The 24,898-nt window shown below is 40.1% G+C and overlaps 1 pseudogene; it reads left to right on the top strand.

Annotated features, from left to right (window-relative positions):
* The first annotated feature begins 15,183 nt into the window (after window positions 1-15,183).
* Window positions 15,184-24,898, top strand: part of LOC149231927 (small ribosomal subunit protein eS4x pseudogene) — a 69,862-nt pseudogene continuing 60,147 nt past the window's right edge.

The following is a 24,898-nucleotide window of genomic DNA, read 5'->3' as shown; positions in this document are numbered from 1 at the left end:
ATCAATAGACTTACCGGTGTCTTCCGTTTGTCCCTCGATCCAATCTCCCTTCTCTTTGGGTGTTCACAGCTACTTGCCTTCTTGCTTATCCAGCTACAACTTCCTGCAAGATCACAAGAGAACAGCTACTTGCGACAAGAGAACAACTACTTAAGACAAGAGAAGAACACTACAAAAAGACAAATGTTCACATTCATAACTAATTTAGGATTAGAAATAAACCAAATACACTAATAAATTTATACATCAAAATACATCAGCATATAGGAGAAACCAAGATAGCTTTATTGATGAATAACAAGGTTCAGGAAGAGATAAAACCCAGAGGGCTCCAATCCAGCATCTCCTTCCCAGCAAATGGAATTCCTATCTTCAGCCCCTTCAAAGCATTAAGCACCCAATGATTCCAGTCTCAAACCAATAGCAATTCTTTGCAATAACAAAATTCCAGCCTTTAGATCTCATGGAGAAGAGATCCATATATAGATGTTTGGAGAGAGGATGAATCAGCTTGAGATCTGACTAGTGTCCTCTCCTTCTATCAGTTCTTGAGTCCACTTGGAGGTTCTTGCTTCCACTTGGAGATTTGGAACCTCTTACTCATCACCAGTCGAATTCCCTGAGGCAAGTGTCATTTTGGAAGCTTCCTGGGTTCTGACACCTTGAGGAATGAGTCTGCAACTTGTCCAATCTCGCTCAGCACAGGTAGCCAGTGTTGGAGTTGACATTCAGCGCAGGTAGCCAGTGGAGCCATTGACATTCAGCGCAGATGGTCAGTGGAGCAGTTGACATGATCCTGAATTGACTTGTTTTTGAGCAGTTTCAGGTGGAGAACTTTTGTGAATTGTTGTGGTTTGTTAGCCTTGTTCCTCTAGGGGTAGGAACAACATGTTTAGGGACTTTGGATCCCTTAGATTATGGACATTTCATGCTCAATGCTGTAAGGCACAAAAATGTCTATAACAGTTGCCCCCTAAAGTATGAGGCTGTTTATCGGGCGAAATGCTTTATCAGGGGGATCCGAAGTTCATCCAATGCTGGGAGGGAGACCTGTAATACAATACAATACAATACATTATTTTTCATACTGCTTTCATGATCTAGCTGAGGCGGGCATTCCCATGCTCAGCTTTATAAATACATTTTTCTGTACATAGAACAGACAATCGTCTGATGATAGACTGATAATTTTGATGAAATTATCATCCTTTGAGTAGGATGATTATCTGCTGCAATGGTGTACATGTAAATGTCTTTATCTTTCCTGAATATATATCGCAGCCCGGATGGATGAAACTAGATCCGGGGTCTTCAAACTCGTTCGATCTTCACTCTAAGTACAAGTCGATCCATGTGAGAATTGTTCTGAAGTCGAACATGGAAAGACATCGCTTGATTACCGGTCAATGATGTAAACCGTTAACAAGCGCGAGAGGAATCACCGATAATGATAATGACCCTCAAGGTACTGCAGTACAATTTACGTGGTGTGAATAAATGACTTGGCGTCAAAGACCACGCAAAATCTTCTGGTCGAAGGTCATTGATGTATACCTGTCGCCGGAAGTGAGAAACTTGCCATTGTGGCATGCAAGCTTCAAAGTACTGAAGGGGTTGTTCCTAGATCAACTTCCTGGATAATGAGCTGATGTCGACAAGAAGCGATCCATCACAGGAGGGCTTTAATGAATCCCACATCAGTGACACGGAACGGAGCTAATGATTTTAATGGAGGTGAAAACGATCTGTGACATATGATTCAGGGTGGCGGTCATGAATGGATGAAGGATAATGTATGGCAGTGGATGGGACACGGTTGACTCTTTTTGAACGACTTCTCTTGAACATATGGCGACACTGATGCGATGGATCGGTAGCATTACCCCAAATATGGATGGTATGGCGAGACCATGGTGATGTGACCGGTGAATGAAACAACCCAACCCGATTGTGGTACGGAGGAAAAGTGTCATGTTCAAGAGCGACTTGCTACCATCAAAGTTTTCTTTAGTTTCTCCCAATTTTTCCCCAATCATTGCTGACCAGTACCTCTTTATTTTTGTCAAGCTTGAGGAGGACAACATATGCTTGTTCTATAACATGCCCTTCAGGCAAGCCCATCGCTATGTTTTAACGAGCCTAGCGATAGTGAAACTCGTTCTCGTCTAAAGACAAGTTTGTCGCTATTTAATGATTTTAACGAGTCCAACGACAAGGATAACTCGGTCCTTTTCATTTTTAGAGAGTCTAAAAAGGTACATAAAGTTAACTCCAAAATTCCTTTTTCATCATCTAATCCCTTAAGTCAGAAAAAGTATAAAACAATACAGAAGGGATGAGTTTTCGATAGTTTTAACGAGCCGAATAAAACAAGCGCTCGATCTTTTTGTGCAATAATCCCTCAGGTCCAAAAGGATTAAAATCTAGAGGAGGGATAGCTCTTCCGGTCGCTTTAACGAGCTGGAAGGCCAAAACTCGGCAATCTTATCGTATTTTACGAGTCAGTTGAAAAGAGCTTAAAGAAGACTCGTCTTTTGAGGAACGAGTGATAAACAGGGATGGCAGCTGATTCCAGGTACAGGTTGGAATTTTCCAATCATGGCAGTGTCACAAGGATGGCTAGGTGAAATCACTCTTCGCAGCTGTTCCTCAAAATGGGTAAACAATCATATGGAGGTGAACGATCGGCCAAATGAAAAGTGGAGGTGACGGTGCAAACACGACCAAGGCTTTAATGGCTGATGATATTACATTCACAGTGGTTATTTATCGGGTAGGTTCATTTTTTATTTTAAAATGAGCTTAAACGCTGGTGGAAACACTTGCTCATTGCTTATGTTTATTTTTTAACGAGCATGAAGTCCGCGTTAAAACTGCTCGGATCTTGCGTTTATTTTTTAACGAGCATGAACTTTATGCTAAAACTGCTCGATAAGTTTGCATGCCCCCGGCATAATAACGCAAATCGAGGTGCATGCCCCCCAAGCTTCATTGCATTCAACTCGGTGGTTGGAATGAAGGTTTCCCTTTGAAATTTGGAAAGGGGATTTGTTTCATTTTTTAACGAGGTTGACACGAGATAAGAACTGTCCTCAGAGTCCAGATCCATTAGATATATAAGGTTTCATATTCCACTGTGGCCACTTCCGCCAGATTACTTGGAGGCGGTAGGGAAAAAGTACCCATTAAAGCAGGGTCTTTTAGGAGACCTACTCTGATATTTTGGAGCGAATGATTGTTTCCGTGGATCATTCGAATGCTTCCCGTAACTTGTGAACTATTGGGGAGAAAAGTTTGTTGGTCAATGATTGTAATTCCTCCTTGGAAGGGAAATGCAATCTTCCTAAAGTAGGTCGACACAACTGCCGCCATGGCATAGATCCACGGTCTTCCTAGTAGGATGTTGTAATCAAGATTCCCATCGATGACTTCAACATCTATTTCTACTGTTTTCCCTCCTAGTTCAACTTTCAAGTTATTTAGGATACCGTATGGGGTATATGTCTTTCCGTCAAATGCTTTTAACGTCGTCGCAAACCGCGACAAGGTTGGAGATCCTAAATTTTTCCAGCAACTCATCGACATAATACATGTAGATGCCCCTCATCAATAATTGTTCGATGAACAGTTTTGTTGAGGGCTTTCACTTGGATAAGGAAAGCTAGTTGAGCTGGTAACTGAGGGTCATATCCTTTATGATCAAAGGCCACAAGATAGGAATCCATTGGGTCAATCCCACCTATTGCTGATAATAAAGCTTGCTCTTGGGAGAAGCAATTTTGCGGTACCTCAAGTGTTGACATAGCGGACGGTGATTGGGCCAGGTCCTCTATCTGTGCTATTTTTGCAGGAGGATTAAATGTCGACTTGTGTACTACTCCCTTTGGCGACTTTATCATTTGTTCAGGAATGATGGGTGGCACAACTTTGGTCAAAGTTGTTGTCGAACTATTAGGTCGTTCATTAGCCTTGTTATTCGACACCTGTGGATCCGCGTAATCTTTATTCCTTGTCAAAGCATCATTTTGCTACTTTGAGATAGACAACATAAGCACTTGGGATCGGGAAGCATTTTGATTAGCAACCAGTTTGGTACCCGGGCTTGGAAACAGATCAGTCGCTACTGCTGAGGTTTTTGAACTCTTAAAGAGTTTCTTAACTTCAGCTATATGTGGACAATCTCTCGTCCAATGATCCTCATCGCATATATGACACCCCGCAGGGGGTTTCCTTTTTCTCCCTTTCTTTTTCTTCTTGCCCCCTGGTTGCTTCAGTTGTTCGCCCTTGTCAGTTGACACGGCATTTACTTCCGAGGCAAGAATTTCATCTTTTGCATTTTGATCTGAAATCTTACGGGCTTTCTTGGACGTAGCCTTTGTCGATTTCGTGTTTGTCGTGCCAATCACGCCATCGTCGGCGTGAGAGTCATTGTTTGATTTGGGAGGAGGAGGAATTGAGAATTCGGGTCTAGTGGCATCAGGTATTTTGTCGTAGAGCGTGCCAGACTGAGTATAGACCAAGTCCAGATATTGCGCACAAGCGATGACTTGCTCCTCCGTTACGACTCCCCCCTTTGCCACATCTTCTGTGATTGTAGGAAGTAAAGACTTGATAAACCATTCAGCTAATAGCTGATCGGGAACGTACGTTTTTACCATCCTGCAACGACATCGCCACTCATGTATATGATCAGATATGTGAGTGGCCGTTGTCTGTTTGAAGTTGGTAAGGAGTTCTGTTCCCGTTTCATACCTTATCGGTAATTGAAAATGGGTTAAAATGGTTGTGGCTAAGGTACTGAAGTTGTCGAACGAAGCTCTAGGCAATTCAATATACCATTTTGCCGCTGGACCGGTTAACGTCCTCTGAAAAAGGCGAAGCCTTATCGAATCATCATTCAGTGTGTTTGATGAACACCACAGATGAAATGTCATCACATGATTCGACGGGTCTTCACCCGGATTTCCATTAAATTTAGGAATATCTGGCGGAAGTTTATGCGGAATCGCTGGCCACCAAGGGGCATAAGCAATTGGATCATTTGTCAGCGGGTTTAGATCTGGTAATTCTAGAGTTGCTACAAATGGCAACTGTTGATTCAGGTTAGGTGAAGCATACCCAGGATAAGATGGAATCGCCTGAGCAGTGGGTCTTTGCATACGAGTATAATGTATTTGATGCTGGCAACTTTGACAAGGTTGATGGGCACAACCATTATAATATGGTTGTTGATAACCGCTTTGGAAATGCGATTGTCCATTACTTACAAAGACTTGTTGCTCAGGTCTTGGATATGATTGCTGGAATGGGGGTTGATGAGTTTGAACTAGCTCTGGTTGTTGGACCATTTGCTGTTGTCCAATACTGGATGATTGACCAAGATGAAGAGTCATAGTACTTGTTTGAGCCTGAGTCGCTCCAGATAAGGAGGCACTAACCGGAGGTTGCGATTGAGTTGTCGAGACAAGGGGCTGTTGTATGGCAACCTGAGAAACTTGGGGTTGACATGCCACAGGTAGTGCTTGTACTTGCGACGCAATCACCATACCAGGTATAGTGGCAACATTCGACACAGGGTGGACTGGTTGCATTGAATATGCAACCCTTGGTTGTTGAGGCAGTATTGGTACCCATCCGCTGGATGTAATTCCAGTTTGACCTGAATTTTGTTGTAAACTCCCATATGGTTGTTCTCCGGGGGGGAACAATGAAAAGGCATACTGTCCTCCATATGGTGGCAATCCAACACTTAAAGGGTAGATTGGCCTTTGAAGACACATTGGATCTAGTTTATCCAAAAGATTTTCTAGCGATTCTACAAGAACTTTGTGATGAAGGTAGACTAGCTTCGAAGATCAACGAGGGAATGGTGATGATTATTCCGTTTAAAATAAATTTTAACGACACTTGGACACAACTTGCTTTTTCAATTTTAAAGAGTCGAGAAAAAGCTAAAGATGACTCTAGTCTCCTTCGATGTTTTAACGAGCCCGAAGTGACAAATGCTCGGATGGACTTTTTCTATTATAGAGTCTGAAAAAGGCCAAAAGAAACTGCTCTGGAGTTCTAGGCAGAGGGTGTGCCAAAATTTTCGCAAAACCGCAGAATACTTCTTAAGGTACGGGCGGTCGATCTTCGTGAATGCTGTGTTCACTGCATTGCGATCAGTAGGGCGGCCGACACGGCTTCCTAAGGATAAAGGATATATGCCTATAGGGGTCTCCCAATATATACGCGACGGTATGTGGGAGCACAATCCGTACTAGCGCTATCGTCCCTCAGGAGGAATCACCCACCTTCCAGGAGATCGACAGTCACTAGGCTTAACGACGCTGGAACACGTCTCTAGCCTAGACCTCTATGTTGTGCGTTATGTTACAAAGCGTTGTTAGGTTCATTCAGTTTATTTTAGGTTGATCTTTTTAAAGTTTGCCTTTCAAGGTTCACCACGATATGTATGATACAAATTCCTAAATGCAGTCTAAAGATGATAAGCAAGCTTTATATCTTTTCAACTTTGAAAATCCTAGCTACTGAGGGAAAAGAAAGACACCATCTTTTCTCAAAGAGCAATCAACACACTCTAATGCACTTTTCCTAAATCCAACATGCAAACTATCAAATGCAAAATGCACAATGCAGGTGTTTGTTTTTCGCTTTCTTAGTATTGATTCCTACAAAGAAAGATTTTTGTACAACTTTGAATTTGCTTTTAAATGATCAATACAAACAAGTTCACTTTTTCGAAATCAGAGAAGATAGAAGAGATTAAAATACTTAACAATTTTTGAAATAAAGACTTGTTTTGACACTTAAAAGAGACAACTTCAAACCAATAAGCAAAAGTAAATGTATAATCAATCTGCAAACAGCCAATGAACTCTCTTCTAAGATCACAATCAATCAGATCTGAATCAAAGGCTACAAGATGACTATTTTACTTATGCAAAGGAAAACTGTAAATGATGCCACAAACACATAAAAACACTCACAGTCTTTTTGTACAAAAGGAGGCGGAATCTAAGCAAAGAAAAGGAGTTATCTGACTGGTACCTATGATGGTTAAAGGCTGCAAAAAATAGAGATCAAAACAGGGCAACAGAGAGCAGATAACCCCAGCTGCACAAGGCCAAACTGGTTCAGTGCAACCTCAACACTGAGGACTTGACATTCAGCGCAGGTAGCCTTCACAGGACCTGCGTCGAAATGCAGACTGCCTTCACAGCAGTTGCGCTGAAGGAGAAACTCTCGTTTCTCCTCTGTTCTAGGTCACAAATTGCTCAAAAATCAACAGTTTCAGGCCAAATCAGAAACACAAGCAAGGTATAATCAAAGGGATGCTTTGAAAGCTACTAAGATCTATCACAAGGATCATCAAATCATTTTTGAATCCATTGTTCAGATCATAGACAAGTCCAGCAACTGGATCAAAGCAGCAAATTTCTACTTTTCATCCGGGAAAGATGCAGTTTGATTGTTGTTGTCAAGTCTATGAAGTAAACAAAGGATGGAAACACAAATAAAATGACTAAACAAATCTTCCCCAGCGGAGTCGCCAATTTTTTGTGGGGAGAAATGCCTATGCAGGACGATCCTATCCACCTAAGGTGTGACAGTGCCTTAGCAACAAACGAATACAGCTACATTGGTTTCTTCCTTTATGAAATGTGAAAGAAGAGAGATCAATAGACTTACCGGTGTCTTCCGTTTGTCCCTCGATCCAATCTCCCTTCTCTTTGGGTGTTCACAGCTACTTGCCTTCTTACTTATCCAGCTACAACTTCCTGCAAGATCACAAGAGAACAACTACTTGCGACAAGAGAACAGCTACTTAAGACAAGAGAAGAACACTACACAAAGACAGATGTTCACATTCATAACTAATTTAGGATTAGAAATAAACAAAATACACTAATACATTTATACATCAAAATACATCAGCATATAGGAGAAACCAAGATAGCTTTATTGATGAATAACAAGGTTCGGGAAGAGATACAACCCAGAGGGCTCCAATCCAACATCTCCTTCCCAGCAAATGGAATTCCTATCTTCAGCCCCTTCAAAGCATTAAGCACCCAATGATTCCAGTCTCAAACCAACAACAATTCTTTGCAATAACAAAATTCCAGCCTTTAGATCTCATGGAGAAGAGATCCATATATAGATGTTTGGAGAGAGGATGAGTCAGCTTGAGATCTGACTAGTGTCCTCTCCCTCTATCAGTTCTTGAGTCCACTTGGAGGTTCTTGCTTCCACTTGGATATTTGCAACCTCTTACTCATCACCAGTCGAATTCCCTGAGGCAAGTGTCATTTTGGAAGCTTCCTGGGTTCTGACACCTTGAGGAATGAGTCTGCCACTTGTCCAATCTTGCTCAGCGCAGGTAGCCAGTGTTGGAGTTGACATTCAGCGCAGGTAGCCAGTGGAGCCATTGACATTCAGCGCAGATGGTCAGTGGAGCAGTTGACATGATCCTGAATTGACTTGTTTTTTAGCAGTTTCAGGTGGAGAAATTTTGTGAATTGCTGTGGTTTGTTAGCCTTGTTCCTCTAGGGGTAGGAACAACATGTGTTAGGGACTTTGGATCCCTTAGATTATGGACATTTCATGCTCAATGCTGTAAGGCACAAAAATGTCTATAACAGAAGGGTGCACTCCCTTCATTTCCTTATAGCTCCAGGAAAAGGCATCCAATTTCTCCCTCAACATGTTGCACAACTTCTCTTCCTGATGGGTTAAGAGAGAGGGGTTGATTTTCAATGTTTTAGATGGCCAAAATTCTACCATTTTGATATGAGTAGGACTTGAGTCAACTAGGCACAAATCATTCCAAGGGCTATCTTCATATTTCTTCACTAGCTCATCGAGAGGCATGGTGTTGGGGGTATGGTTTTGGAGGATTTGATCAATTAGGTCATCTCCATCAGGTTTCCCACCTCTTATAAAAGTATCTAGGGTATAGATTGGGTAGGATGTGGTATGGTATACTTCATTTTCCTCCTCCTCTTCCAACCATAAGGGTAAGTCATGCTCTAGGGCTGGTTGAGTAGGAGGGTACAAGACCATTTTTTTCGACAAATACCCATTCTTAATGGTCATGTTACTAGCCCTGCAAGTTATGTAAGCATCAAAGGGTAACCATTGATTTTTTTTTGGGGTGGAGAACTAAGAAGTTAGCAAGATACTCCTAGGGATAAATAGATACCATCACACCCTCAAGAACTCCCTTAGGAGCTACTGTGGGTCTTCCTACAAGATGCAATACTATTGTGGTCTTCCTTAATTATCCTTGGAGATTAAATTTGACCATGGTATCCTTAGTCATCACATTAATGGCAACCCCAAGATCAATGAAGGTGTGGGTGTTGGGCACGTGATCCCCCAAGGAAAGTTTTGGGGCTTAGAGCCCAGATTTTGGTCAATTTTGTAATTCAAATGTAAAGACTCCGCATTTTTTGGGCGCGAAGCACATAGGTGTAAAAGAGTCATAGGGTTGCTCACCCTTATTTTGTTATTGTAATGTGAGCTATAGACATTAGAGCTAGGCTCAAAGAAGTTAAAGTAGCGAATCTAATTGAACAATGAAGATGTATGCGAGATAGATCTGAAGTGTAAAGTCTATTTTTGGGTTGTAGAGTAGGAAGAGGCTCTGCAGCTTAGTCTGTAGAGGCCTAGTAGTCCGCAGCTGAGTGCGCGGACCCTTGTAGCTGAGTGCGCAGAGGCCTAATAGTCCGCAACTGAGTGTGTAGACCCCTGTAGCTGAGTGTGGAAGGTGAGTCAAAGTCTGGAATCATTTGGAAGCAATAATAAAGAGAAGTTCCTATCAGTTATGTATATTTATTTCCTATTTTATGCATCAAATATATTGGGTATGAATTACACTTCTATTGTTTATATGATGCGCAGATATATATAACTGTTATTGTTAAGTGAATGCAAGTTAGAACTTCTGTTTATGCGAAGATAATCAAGACCTATTAATAAGATACTTGGCGAATAGCACAGTTCACTGCCATAATAGCACAAAAGCATCTCAACCCCTAGTTGGGGATGTGTGAAAGACGATTGTGACACTTTGTGAGGGTACTGAAGGTTAGAATAGTGCATGAAGTGACCTGTACGAAAGCACGCCTAGTTGGACTAAACCGACATCACAAACATCTCAAGGGTGTGGAAACTTGGTTCCAACACCCCCCCATACTGCTTCGGGTGAGAATTTAGTCTGTGCTTTGCGGGTTGATGTCGAAAGGGCCAGTAGTGTACGGATTTGTTTAGCTAAATAACTCCGAACCTGGGTCAAGCCCCCATAAGCCAACAAATGGTCCCATTGCCGGGACCAAAATCTACATAGAGATTTCTGATGTCGTATCATTGGAATCCAACCAAGAAAGAAATTGAAGGCTGGCTAGACAGAAGAATTCACGAGTTCATGATGCAGGAGAACAAAAACCTGTGACTATCAAAAGAAGAGAGGCTAGACAACTACCTGTATACAGAGATCCATGAAATATTTTTCCCATCCTTCCATACTAAGCTATACAAGTGGATCGTGAAGCTAGCAGATATCCAAGGAAGGTGGAAACTTGACAATCCTATTCTGTGGACCCTAGAGCTAGTGTGAAGGTTGGAAGCATCGAAGTATAAGATCATGTGCATCGTCGACCATTGGCTTGATTATATTATAGGAGGATTCGTTACTGAGTTCACGGTTGACAACTCAGTCAGCTACAGCGCGGTAGAGGGACACTTTCTCAAAGGATCGCAAGGTAAGTACATAAAGTCTTTGAATACTTGGATTAAAACGTTTTTGTGTGAAAAGTGGGTTATGTAGTTACCTTGATTTTTGGGGCTACACGAAGTAGAAAGGTTTACAGGAACGAAGGAAATAAGGGTCTAGAAAATAGCACCTTGATTTCACCTCCACGAGGGGATAATGAAGAGCTTGCGAAGGTCTCTTCATGAAGTGCTATTCATTTGATAAGGCAAAGAATTTTGTGAATACCAACCCCACCCACACCACCACCAACTTCACTGCCATCATCTCCATCTTCACCTGTACCACCTCCACCACCACCGCAATTCAATATGGCAAACACAGTTAAGCTGCATGTGTTCAAGGTTTTGGGAAATGAGGATCTGGACCAATTCTGGTTCGTTGTAAGGGCTGTATGTGAAGAAAAAGGTGTTATAGATGACCATATAAAGAAAGCGACACTGGTTAGCGCCCTATAGGATCGCGTGCTGACCTGGTATATTAAGTACTCCAATGATAATCCAAATGCGGGAGTCGCGGATATCCAAACAATACTAAATAAATAATTTAGTAGGCCTAAGTCTGAAGCACAATCAATCATTGGATTTAAAGAGATTATGATGCTACTAGGTGAGACTCCTTGGGAACTGGATCATAGGATGAAATGTATGATTCGCAAAGCCAATATGAATTTGACAGATGGACAGCATCACGAGTGGTTTGTAGCTTTGCTACTACCACATTTAAGTGGTGCGCTATTGCAACAGAAGATAGCAACTTAGGAAGAGGCCCTGGAGATTACTATGAGGTTACATGAGACCCTGATGCAGGATCCTAACATAGGAGTTCAGAAGATCCACACGTAGTTGAAGAATCTATGCCTTGAGATGTAGAGTCTGAAACATGATAGGATGGTTTGACAAAAAGTGCACGAAGAAGCATGGTGTGTAAAATGCAAGAGTCAGGGTCATGACAAAGACCACTACCCATTTTGTACGAATTACCTTGTAGGAGGAGGACCGATGCCTTTAAGGCCAAAAGCTCAAGCAGGACCTAGTGCGGTGATTGCTTTGTGGTGCATGATCTGCCAAATAGCAGGAAAAAATGCCACGAACAATTGTCACTTGTTACAGAAGTACACACAAAATTCACAACAGTTGTTCTGCAACTTTTGTAGGTCGGTGGGATATCACGAGCATACCTGCAAAAGTTATGAGTTGATGATGGATAAAACTCCCACCTATAGAGTTCAGGCCAAAATGTGGCCCTTCAACTAAAATGTAGGAATGGCACGGATGGGATTTCAGGGGCGTGAACGAGGCCAAGGTGGAGGAGGACCTAGTAGAGGTCACAGACAATTGATTTGCTACAATTGTGGAGGGCCAAGACACTATGCCCACGATTGCACAAATCCAACACACCCGTTGTGCAAGTACTACATGTTTTTTGATAATAAGACAAAAGATTATCCTACGATGATAGTTGGGATACACAACAAAGGAGCGCTACCACCTCCCCCTACTCAGAACCTGAAGATGATGAGGTTTGAGCCGCACGAGGAAGACCCAAATGTAAACATTATGCTCTGAAGTGGAATCGTGACGAGAGATGACAAAGGCAAACAACCAGAAGATAGTACTTGGGTTTGCAAAGCTTCGATGAAAGAAGTAGAGTTTGATTTGGAGCACGCTCGAGAAACCTTCATGAAAGCTAAGAAGAGCTTCGCTAATGTCTCCACTTCAGGAATAAAAGATAAATCGGAGCATGAAATGGACCCATCCATGCTGAAAACTTTCCTTGATACATGTATGAAGTTACTACGTGATAGTAAGGCTATAAAAGGGTTACAAGAATTCAACAACAGATGCGCTGGGACTGTGCCAGGAGAACCACGTGTAGTCTGGAAGATTGGAAAGCATAAGACAAGGACAAGATGAGAAATGAGACTTACTGTGTAGATCAGAGAATATGAAATGGATCAAGTAATTTTGGATTTGGGATCAGATGTGAATGTTTTGCCAAAACAGACATGGGAGCAAATGGGGAGACCTATGTTGCAATGGTCTCCAATTCAGCTAAGGATGGCGAACCAACAGAAAATAATACCCATGGGGCGATTGCAGGAATAATTGTGGATATTGAGGGAGTGAGCGTGCTGGAGGATTTCGAAGTGATAGAGATTGTTGATGAAAACAATCCCTACCCCACACTCTTAGTAATTGATTGGGCCACTGACATGAACTGGGTAATTAATCTGAAGAAGTGGAAAATGATCTTTGAGAAGAAGTCACTGCATGTAATTGTACCCCTGGACCTTGCTGAAGGATCGTGCTATATAGAATCGGTCCACGACTATGAGAGCGATGATGATTTACACTGCATCTACAAGATAACAATGCAAGACCAAGATTGGGTAAATCCCATTGCAGATGGGCAGATTACATGGGAACGCGAGAGCTCCTGCACTTCAGATTTTGATGAAGAAATAGAGTGCTGGCAGAATCGGTTACATGATGTAACAACACTAAATTGTAATATGGTGACTAGGTTGTTGTGCTGCATGTCAACAGAAGCAAGGGATATGCGTACTTATGATGGTCTAAATGAGATAGATACCTTCTTAGATGCATCTGAAAGGGAGGTTCTAGAGAAACAATGTTTCCAGGCCTTGGACTGGGTACTACGCGCCACGCCGGCGAGATGGTGGGGTATGCACAAAGGAAGCTTTGACAACTGGCGCAAATGTAGGAGAATGAAGCACACACGATTTGGGAAGCCTAAGGTGCGACTGACAGACAATTACAATGGACAAGATGACCTGCATGCGCATCTAGTGAAGTGGACGTAGGCCTATGGAAAAGAGCCCCAACCTGCACAGATGCACATGTACTCTGTGTTGAAAGACCTGATCAATAAGCATGCTTTGGGGGGGCGAACTTGAAACTAGCTCTTAATGTTGGGAAGACATTATGTAGGAAGAGAAATGGCACAGAAGATTCTACACACAAATGCATTCAATAAAGTATGCAATGCGAAACGAAGTGATTAGGACCTATGCGTACCTGTAGTGTTATGGGCTTGTCAAATGACATGCAAGAAACTAACGGGACATACACCTTTTAGACTTGTCTATGGAGTTGAAGCTGTAATGCCTATGGAATACATCATGCCTAGTCTATGCATAGTAGTGCTTAGATGTATGACAGATCATGGAGCCCTGGAGGAGAGGCTCACACAGTTGGAGGAGCTTGAAGAAGAATGATTTTTGGCTGGATTTCACTAGTAGGTCCAAAAGCAACACGAAAAGGCATAGTACAATAGACATATTAAGCTTTGCACCTTCAAGGTGAATGATTTGGTGCTGTTATATGATAGTAAGTTTGATAAATTTCCAGGGAAGGTCAGAATGCATTGGCTGGGACTATATTTTATTAAGGAAGTTACAGATGGTGAAGCGATATAGTTGGTAAAGTTAAATGGAGAACCCTTCCCAAGAAAAGTAAATGGTAGTCATTTGAAGCCATACACAGGTGGCCCAGCCATCTGACTAGCTAATAGAAGCACAGTCTTATTGCTCCAGACAGCTGAAAGGAGGTGCAGGACTATAAACTACTCTGCCCGGGAACTACGCAATGTCAGGACTATACGCAGTAGCGAAGTGTCACAGAGTCTGCGATAGAGCAAGGTTAGCTGTGCTGCTATGTGGGTCTGCTAGAAAGTGATCATTAAAGTCACTGTTCACAATGTGATACTTTCTTTGAGACCAAATGGAGTGGGCGGTAGGCATTTAAGATGAAGTTTAGGGGCTAGATTCTTGAAAATCTGCTGCCAATCTAGCATTAATGGACTGAATGTGTGGGGAACGGTCGAATTTAAATTCAAAAGGCACTATAAATTACAAATGGCTCTCCAACAAACAACACTTGGCAATTTGAGAATTGAGTTGTTGCACACTATAGGCGATGAGCGAGCAATGCATCAACATTGAGAAGTTGAGCCTACAATGCAATGAGGTCGTGGAACAGAACAAACAGATAGTGTAGCTAGTGGAGGAAGCCTACCAGATGGTCCCAGAGTTGGCCATCCAAGCAGAGAAATTGGTGGAGGTGCGCGTCCGAAAGTTAGCAGCAGGGGTGCGTGACGCCAAAGCTGAAATGGCCAAGGTTTAGTTGGCGTTGAACCTTCAGATAGCAGAACTGCAGTTGAAGGTGCAGCCTTCAACTCCGTCAAAGGTTAAGGAACAATGCACCACCTCGATCACAACATCAATGGCAGTGGTTAACAGTGTAGTGACAGACTGCATGAAGCTGTTTGAGTAGTCGTTCGAGGTCCTCACCACCCTATAGGAGGACCCGAACATAGAGTGCCTAGAGATAGAGGTGTGCGAGCTGCAGCAGAGATGTGACAAGGTAAAAGGCATCACGTAGATGGTTTCCCTTACACAAAGGCTCGCCAGGATGCAACAAGCAAAGGCGCTCAAGGAGCAGGTGGATGTTGCTTGGAATAAAGAGGTAGTTTTGAAAGCACACCTACAACCATGGATTGATGAGGCATATACCATTACAACATCCATTGAGAAAATCTTGTGCAGCTGCAAGCAACTCAGGAAAGGATTGAGGGCAGCAGATCAACGACAACAGTCACCGAACATCGTGTAGAGGAAGTTCAGCAGGCAGCTGCTCAATGCGCTGACGAACTTGCAGTGATCCAGTCAGAGTTGGGAGGTATTCATGCAAAAGTCTCTGCACCTACAGAGTGACTCGAGGGTGATTCATGATGTTTGCGTTGGGGGCTTGTTGGGCGTGGGATCCTCCAAGGGAAGTTTTGGGGCTTAGAGCCCAGATTTTGGTCAATTTTGTAATTCCAATGTAAAGACTCTGCATTTTGTGGGTGCGGAGCATGTAGTTGTAAAAGAGTCATAAGGGTTGTCTAACCCTATTTTGTTATTGTAATGTTGGCTATAGAGATCTACCTATTGTCCCTTAAGAAGCCAATTTCCTGGCTATGTAGAAATTGTGCTTAAGACATTAATGTTTATAATTATTGTCACTTGTTTGTCACTTAATTGTATGTTGTATTCTCAAATGAAGGACCTGAAAGACTTGGTTTTTAACCCTCAATACTTAGGTGACATGAAAATCTTAGATTCCATTTTATTGCTAAATATAAATGATCAATGAAGAAAGTTTGAAGAATTCATAGACAATATGTTGTTTTACACATAATCTACTATCTGTGACACTTGGAGAAGTTAAAGATAATATGCTATCTTACACAGAAACTACTATCTGTAACTTATAAGAATTGCATAGGTAGGAACTTCAGGTATAGTAGCACTCTTTTAAAGGATTTTAACTTCATTTACATAAGAAAATAAAGACTTGCAACTTCATTACCATACTTAAAGGAAGAAAACATATGATGACACATAACAGAGAAGTCACAAAATCATACCCAACAATGTGTGGAAAACTTATGAGTCTTTCATTAATCAACAATTTTGTCAAGAATACAGTGGCCTAGTCTCCATGTTCTCCAAAGTTTGAACCCTTTCTTTGTAAATTTTCCTCTTTTTATACATTATGAGACAGTTGTTAATCACCAAAACAGTCAAACTGCTTAACTATTTCCTAATTTCCTAAAGTAAAAATCACTACAGAATATTACATCAGAGGGTAAAAGACACCTCATTCTCAAGAAAACAAAATGAAAGGAAGTAACGGAAATTATAAAACTGATGATGGTTGCTCGTTGTTCGGATTTGTGGCTTAGCTATTGATGAAGTTTCTCTGTAGATGTTCTGATAATTAGTTAAACTGTTTTAACACTACAAACTGCATTTTGACAAAACTCTGTGTGCGGACTTGGGCCCACGTATGTATCAGAAACGTTCTAATTTTCTAGAACATAAAGAACCCTTATGGTCCACATATATATCGGAAGTGCTTTGATTGGCAGAAACACTAAGAAACCTTACCAATCACCGTTCCTTTGAAGTTTTGGTCGTCCGCCTCTAACTTTGGTTATTTTGCTAAAACAACGAAATTGGTTAATTTACGTGGAATATAGCTTACCATGGAAATAAAAAGGATTTAGACTCTCGTTCATAAACTTATCATGTCCACCTAAGTTGTGCGCAATCACCATCCAATCACCCATTCAATGGACAGTCTAATCCTTTGGAACTTAATGAAACTTTAAACCTATTGAACTAAACCCTATCGCGTCTATTTTTTCAATGAGCCGTTGACTTACCCATGGACCTGGTAAGAAATAAAACTGACAGTTAAAGATTTGTTGGGTCCGATTTTAAAAATAATAATCGATTACTTTTCGACACGATATCTATCGAATCTCGCCCCTTTCAATGAATGGTTGTGATTGATCTAGACTTCAGTGGATTAAATTGCATTTCATACACCATCGCGTCTGATTTCCGAAACAAACCTCATTCTAGTTGATTGCGCGACTACCATTGGATATGTGTCCTATTGATCGGATGACATAGATATTCTCGTGGGTTCATCACATTAAAAAGCCATTAATAATATAAAATCAACCATTTCTTTCAAATCTCTGCATTTCCTTTTATTTTCGTATAACATAATATTTGGTTTTTCTTTCATATTTTTTATTTTTCTTTCATTTTGTGATAAAACTAAAAATAAACTTAAATAAAAATGGATGCTACAACATCTGGCTCCACCTAGGGATAATGCTTTTGCCACAGAAGAACTAAGAACCGCAGATCAGTGCCTTCACCTCAGGCATGGAGTCATATATTTCTTAGCCAATTCAAATTATATGGAATTTGTACAATGAATTCACTCTGGCATCTACAATGATAGTATGCTTGTGCTTCAGAACTGGAAATATCTTGAGGTACTACCCATTGACAGGAAGCTGTAGAGTTTCACCATCAAGATTCTCTACTATAGTTTTATAAAGGATATCAAAATTTTGTTAGTGGATTCAGCCAATCCATTTCCCTATGGATGATAAGTAGTTGAATGAGATAGAATAGCATTATATTTTTGACAAAAAGCAACAAACTTACTTGAACTGAACACTTGAGCATTGTCTGTTATGACTTTGGCAGGACATCCAAGTCTACTGAACATGTTTTCCTCATATGCGTTGAGATCCTCAAAGGACCGAGCCAAAATATCAGTATATTGCTTGAAAATCTTAATATGTCTCTCCATAATTAAGTGAAACTTCATTGAACAACTTGACCAGCTTGGGCTCCTTTTGGGTTCCAATATTGTGATCTTGAATCTGTTCATCCTATGAAAGGAAACCAACACCTGTTTCTTCTTTAGAATAGGGTCCATCAAGGAAGCACTTCCACACCCCTTCTTTTTGCAGCTCTGTATTTACACAAGCTGAAGTAAGCTACCTCTGGTTATCTTGAGCCAATTCTGCATTGTCATGCAGCATGAAGCAAGAAAAGTCATCTTTTTCCTGGCTATATATAGGTGAATTACTTGCTTCGTTATTTATGATTGTTCAATTAAATCTTGTTTCTCTATACAACCTCCTTTCTTCACCACCAAAAATTGGTATGACAGCATAAGAAAATTCTAGTTTCAAAACACAACCCAATTTGGCTCCCCATGACCTAGATAGCAACATTCCAAACCTAACAGGGATATCTACTACCACTACATTCATTACCAAGCTTCTAGCTAGGATCTAGGCTAGTGACACCACCATATATTTAATGACCCCAAAACGCTTGAAATTATTTGAATCAAACGAATACAAGTCTCTATACGGTTTAGTAATTTGTAGGTTTAGATGTATCATCACTGATAATGGCATAAGGTTATGTGAAGCTCCTTTATCAAACATACAATTGTGTAAGAGGAAATCATGAATCAATAGAGAAATGTAGAAAGGAGGTGTTGAGGAATCTACCTCCTCCACATGTGGACCAAAAACCACTACTGGTTTATCTTCTTTCAGATTCAAAATGTCATTTATATTCACATTCTGAGATAGATTGATAAACTCTGCAATTTCTCTTTGATAAGCTGGTGTTTTAACCAACTCTGTGAGGGGCACTTGAATTCTGATTTTTTCTAATTCCTTAGTAAGACTAAACATATGAACCTATTTAGTATTCCTTTCATTTTCATCTTCAGTTTTCTTCATTATTGAAATTTCTTGTGGAATGGAAACAATTCTTTCTAAAGGAATTTTGTCACTTCTATATTGAGAAGACTTACCTTGAAGTATCTGAGTCTTTCCATTTGTATTCTACTAATGCTCTCCTTTATCTAACTGTTTTGTACGCTATGGTTCTTGTGGAGTTGCATTCTATAAGGGAGCTGGAACTTGCTGCTCACCTTCATCTTCTTGACTTCTAGACATTTTCCTTGATTGCAAGTCATATTTCTTATGTAATTTTTCCTGCATAAAATTAGAAAATCGCTTCCGACATTCATCAATTTCATTATCATCATAAATGTCATCTGTTTCAATATATCCTTCTCCCTCAACAGCTAGTTCATCTTCATCTACTACATAAAATGTGAAAATATGGTCATCATGATCCTTGGAACGCTTTGGTACACCATCAGGATCTGCCTCTAAATACAGTGGTGCTTGAATCTGATCTTGATCTTTTCTCTCCCTTTGCAAAATTTGCAGAGGTTGTCTTCTATATTGAGGATTAAAATTTATCTTTTGCTGTACTTTCCTCTGAGAATTCTTACTCTCTAATTCCAATTTAATCAATTTATTAGACAAATTTCTAATTACATTATTCATATCCTCTAATGTTTGATCTTGAGAGGATTCTACTTTAGCCTTTCCCTTATCTTGGGTAGGCTGTGACTCTGGTGCTTTACCTGTAGCCACCAGATTTGTTATATCCCTAAGGCATTAGTTTGGATATGATCAAGGTTTCTGGATCTCCTCTCCCTCAATGTAAATCCAAAATCTGATTCAAAAGCCCCCGCAAAAGTTATTTTTGCATCAGCAGGAGGGGGCTTAATCTCCATTGGAAGAATATTGTACAATTTATTAAACCTTCTGATTAATTCAAAAACACTTTCATCGGATTTCTTCTTGATATCATTAAACTCTATGAGTGAATACCCATGGTCTCTTTTCTCTCCCCATCTCTGGGTGAACAAGCACTCCATCTCTTCCCATGTAGGAATATAGTTATTAGGAAGCCCTTTAAACCATTTCCTTTCTTCTCCATCCAAGGATTGGACAAAATGTCTTAGAACAACATCCAGGTGTTCAACATTTAGGTTTTTGTGAAATTACAAAATACTGATATATGATTCTCTTCTGTTTGTTCATCCTCCCCTATGAAACGAGGAAGAATCTTCAAGTATTCTTGTGGCATTTGATTTAACTATTGTGGAAATTGAATAGGTGCATACCTATTCATCAAGAAAGTAGGTGTTGCCATGTTTACTTCTAAACTGGCTGAACATTGATTACTAGCAGATGTAGAACCTGACTGAGGAGTAAATGGAGTATGAGAAGGTGGAAATGTAGTTATAGGTTCAAGTTGAATAACTATAGCAGATATTGAAAAAGAAACAGACTCTAGAGAATTTTCTTGACAATTAGGTTCTTGAAATGAATTGGATGTAAAAGATGACTCTTGGCCTGATGAATGTTTGGATGCAAGATGTGATGAACTGCTGCTAGGTGTAGATAGTGTAGTACTTAGTGTAATTGGAGTTTTTGGCCTTCCAACCCTCTTGGAAGTTAGCCTCTCAAGATCTGAAAGGGCTTGAAATTTCTGCTGTGAGGTATCTAACCCTGTATGGGGCCTCTTTGGAGCTATCGTTATTTCTTTTTTTTTAATACAGCCAAATATGTCCTCCTCACCGAACAACCAGAGGAAAATATTAAAAACCCAGGGAAAAGTGTTCTTGTCTTCTCTCCCTGGAAATGGCGTCAATTAATGTTGTCCCTTAAGAAACCAATTTCCTGGCTATGTAGAAATTGTGCTTAAGACATTAATGTTTATAATTATTGTCACTTGTTTGTCACTTAATTGTATGTTGTATTCTCAAATGAAGGACCTGAAAGACTTGGTTTTTAACCCTCAATACTTAGGTGACATGAAAATATCATAATTCCATTTGATTGCTGAATATAAATGATGAATGAAGAAATCTTGAAGAAGTCATAGACAATATGTTGTTTTACATAGAATCTACTATCTATGACACTTGGAGAAGTTAAAGATAATATGTTGTCTTACATAGAAACTACTATCTATAACTTAGAAGAATTGCAGAGGTAGGAACTTGAAGTATAGTAACACTCTTTTAAGGGATTTTAACTTCATTTACATAAGAAAATAAAGACCTGCAGCTTCATTACCATACTTAAAGGAAGAAAACATATGATGACACATAACAAAGAAGTCACAAAATCATACCCAACAATGTGTGGAAAACTTCTGATTCTTTCATTAATCAATAGTTTTATCAAGAATACAGTAGCGTAGTCTCCACGTTCTCCAAAGTTCAAACCCTTTCTCTGTAAATTTTCCTCTTTTCATACATTATGAGACAGTTGATAATCACCAAAACTGTTAAATTGCTTAACTATTTCCTAACTGTCTAAAGTAAAAATGACTACAGAATATTACATTATAGGGTAAAATACACCTCATTATCAAGAAAACAAAATAACATAAAGTAATAGAAATTAGAAAACTGATGATGGTTACTCGTTGTTCAAATCTGTGGCTTGGCTGCTGATGAAGTTTCTCTGTAGATGTTCTGATAATTAGTTAAACTATTTTAACATAACAAACTGCATTTTGAAAAAACTCCATGCATGGACTTAGTCCCACATATGTATTGGAAACATTCCAGTTGGCTAAAATATAAAGAAACCCTTATGGCACACATATATATCGGAAGTGCTCTAATTGGCAGAAACACTAAGAAACCTGACCAATCACCGTTCCTTTGAAGTTTTGGTCATCCGCCTCTAACTTTGGTTATTTTTCTAAAACAACGAAATTGGTTAATTTACGCGGAATATAGCTTACCACGGAAATAAAAAGGATCTAGACTCTGGTTCATAAACTTATCACGTCTGCTTGAGCTGTGTGCGATCATTGTCTCATCACCCATTAAACAGATGGTCCGATCCTTCAGAACTCAACAAAACTTTAAACCTGTTGAACTAAACCTTATCGCGTCTGCTTTTTCAACGAGCCTTTGACTTCCCCATAGACTCGATAAGAAATAAAACTGCCAGTTAAAGATTTCTCGGGTCTGATTTTAAAAATAAAACCCGATTAATTTTTGACACAATATCCATCAGATCTCACCCCTTTCAATGAACAGCTGCGATTGATCTGGGCTTCAATGGATTAAAATGCATTTCATACACCATCACGTCTGATTTCCAAAACAAACCTAGTTCTAGTTGACTGCATGACTATTGTTTGATTTGTGGCCTGTTGATCGGACGACCCAGATCTTCTCACAGGTTTATCACTTGAAAAATCCATTAATAATATAAAATCAACCATTTCTTTCAAATCTTCTCATTTCCTTTTATTTCCGTTATAACATAATATTTGGTTTTTCTTTCATATTTTTTATTTTTCTTTCATTTTGTAATAAAACTTAAAATAAACTTAAATAACAATGGATGATACAACACTACCCATGGTTCACAGACCATGGGATTATATAAATAGAGCGAAGCTCTAAGTATTTAAAGCAATGAATCTAATGGAATGATGAAGATGTATGCAAGATAGATTTGAAGTGTAAAGTCTAGTTTTGGGTCGTAGAGTAGAAAGAGGCTTTGTAGCTGAGTGTGCGGACCCCTGTAGCTGAGTGCTCAAGGTGAGTCGAAGTCTATAATGATTTGGAAGAAATAATAAAGAGAAGTTCCTATCAGTTCTGTGTATTTATTCCTATTTTATGCATCAGATATATTGGGTATAAATTGCACTTCTATTGTTTATATGATGCGCAAATATATATAACTGTTATCGTTAAGTGAATGCAAGTTAGAAATTCTGTTTACACAAAGATAATCAAGACCTATTAATAAGATAAGTAAGATACTTGGCGAATAGCACATTTTTCTGCCATAACAGCTCGAAAGCATCTCAGCCTCTGGTTAGGGTTGCACGAAAGACGATTGTGACACCTCATAAGGGCATTGAAGGTTGGAATAGTGCATGAAGTAACATGTGCGAAGGAAGGTCTAGTTGTACTAAACCAACATCATTGAAATCTCAAGGGTGTGGAAACTTGGTTCCAGCATCCCCTGATACTGCTTTGAGTGAGACTTCAGTCTACGCTTTGCGGGCTGATGCCGAAAGGGCCAATAGTGTAGGGATTTGTTTTGCTAAATAACTCCAAACTTGGGTCGAACCCCCATAAGCCAACAATGGGGAATGATGATGCCATCAATGTGCACATCTACCACAGGAATTCTAGGGTCTATATACTTTGGGAAAATTACTCTCCCCAATATTAAGTCAGACAACTATCCAATCACATTAATGGTAGGGGTGTCTTTCTTTCTCCTCCTATGATGTTTGAAGTATTTCTCCTTGATTATCTTGTTGCATGTGGGGACATCCTTGATGGCTTGGAGGAGTGGGATTTTAACACACAAGTTTTTCAATTCTCCCAGAAGTTCAGTCTCTTCTCAGGTTTGTTGACTAGAATGGATCAATATTTTAGGAAAAGGAGGTTGATTAGCTTTAAGAACACTCTCTTCCTTTTCCTCTTCAAGCTCCTCAAGTGGAAATTGAGGTTGCTTATCTGGAAGCACTCTTCCAGACCCATGGTTGATTTCTTGAATTTTGACAACATAGGTAGGGTAGGATGTCTCTCCACTATAGACATGATGTGCCTGTTTGGTTTTTGAGTTCAGATTTGATTGAGAAAGAATTTGAGGTTGCTTAGGTGGAGGAGGATGAAGGAGCTATGGTTGAGATGGAGGTGGAGGAAGTAAGGCTCGATATTGGTTGATTGGGGGCCTCCACCCCTGTCATGGGGTATTGCATTGAGGATGCGAGGGAGCATATGGATGAAATTACTGATTGGTAGGTTGGGAAGGGTATTGAGTGCATAAGACCAAGGAGAATGTGTGGACCATGAAGGATGAGTAGGGGAACACCAAGGGGGAAAGGATTCTTTCTGGTTGGGATTGTAATATGAATAAGACACCCCTTGCATTCCCTGTTGGTATGGTCGAGGTCCTTGAGGCCTCCTCAAGTTGATATAAAAAAGTTTTTCAACCAAACCTTTAGTTCCTTGATATACAACTTTCAATCCAGACATAGAAAGGCACTTATCTTTGGAGTGGTTTTCCTCATAGACTGAGCATACCTCTATAACAATCAATGGACATTTATTTCTAGGGTGCCTTCTAGTGCATCTAAGGATCTCTCTGCTTCTTCCTTCTTCCTCTTGATCTGAATGGTTTCCATTTATGGAGCAGGGTATGCAACAATTCAATTTTAAATTCTTCCAACATGTTTCCACTCTCACTCTTGACAGATGTGTTGGAGGAAGAGGAATTGGCCAAAACTTTACTAGCCCTACCCTTCTTTGTGGCAACCATAGAATGATTTTTGAAAATTGCCTTGATATAATCATAAGATAGTTGATAGATGTCCCCTATAGACAACATGTTTAGGATTTCTAGGATATCTTCCCTGATCCTTCTAAGAGGTACTAACTTGAGTGATTCAGGATCAAGGGTACATCTAGCCCTTTTATAGTTGCGTTGAAACCTTTCCTCATAATCCTCCAAGGAGTCATCATGTCCCAAGGTCATTCTGAATACTTCCCCTTTGGTGTCGTTGGACCTACAATAGTCCCTATACTTTTCATTGAAGGATTGATGAATTTGAACCTAGGTAGTGATGTTGTCCCCAGGTAAAGCCATTAACCAGTGCAAGGTTTCATCCTTAAGGGTGGATAAGAACAACTTCAACTTCTGGTTATCAGAGGTATAATGATAAGTTTTGCGGATGAGAGGAAACTCAAACAAAAAGGTATCAGGGTATTCTGAGGTTAAGCCATGGAAGTAAGGAAGGGAAAAAGGGCTTATCCATTTCATCCTAACATATCCATTAGTATCTCTAATGGGAAAAGAACCTTCATTTCTATTTTC

The sequence above is a fragment of the Pinus tabuliformis genome, chromosome J (genome assembly GCF_031772625.1).
Source record: "Pinus tabuliformis cultivar Carrire ecotype Pingquan chromosome J, CPIR1, whole genome shotgun sequence".
In the NCBI taxonomy this organism is placed as follows: domain Eukaryota; kingdom Viridiplantae; phylum Streptophyta; class Pinopsida; order Pinales; family Pinaceae; genus Pinus; species Pinus tabuliformis.
This window is presented reverse-complemented; position numbering and strand designations above follow the sequence as displayed.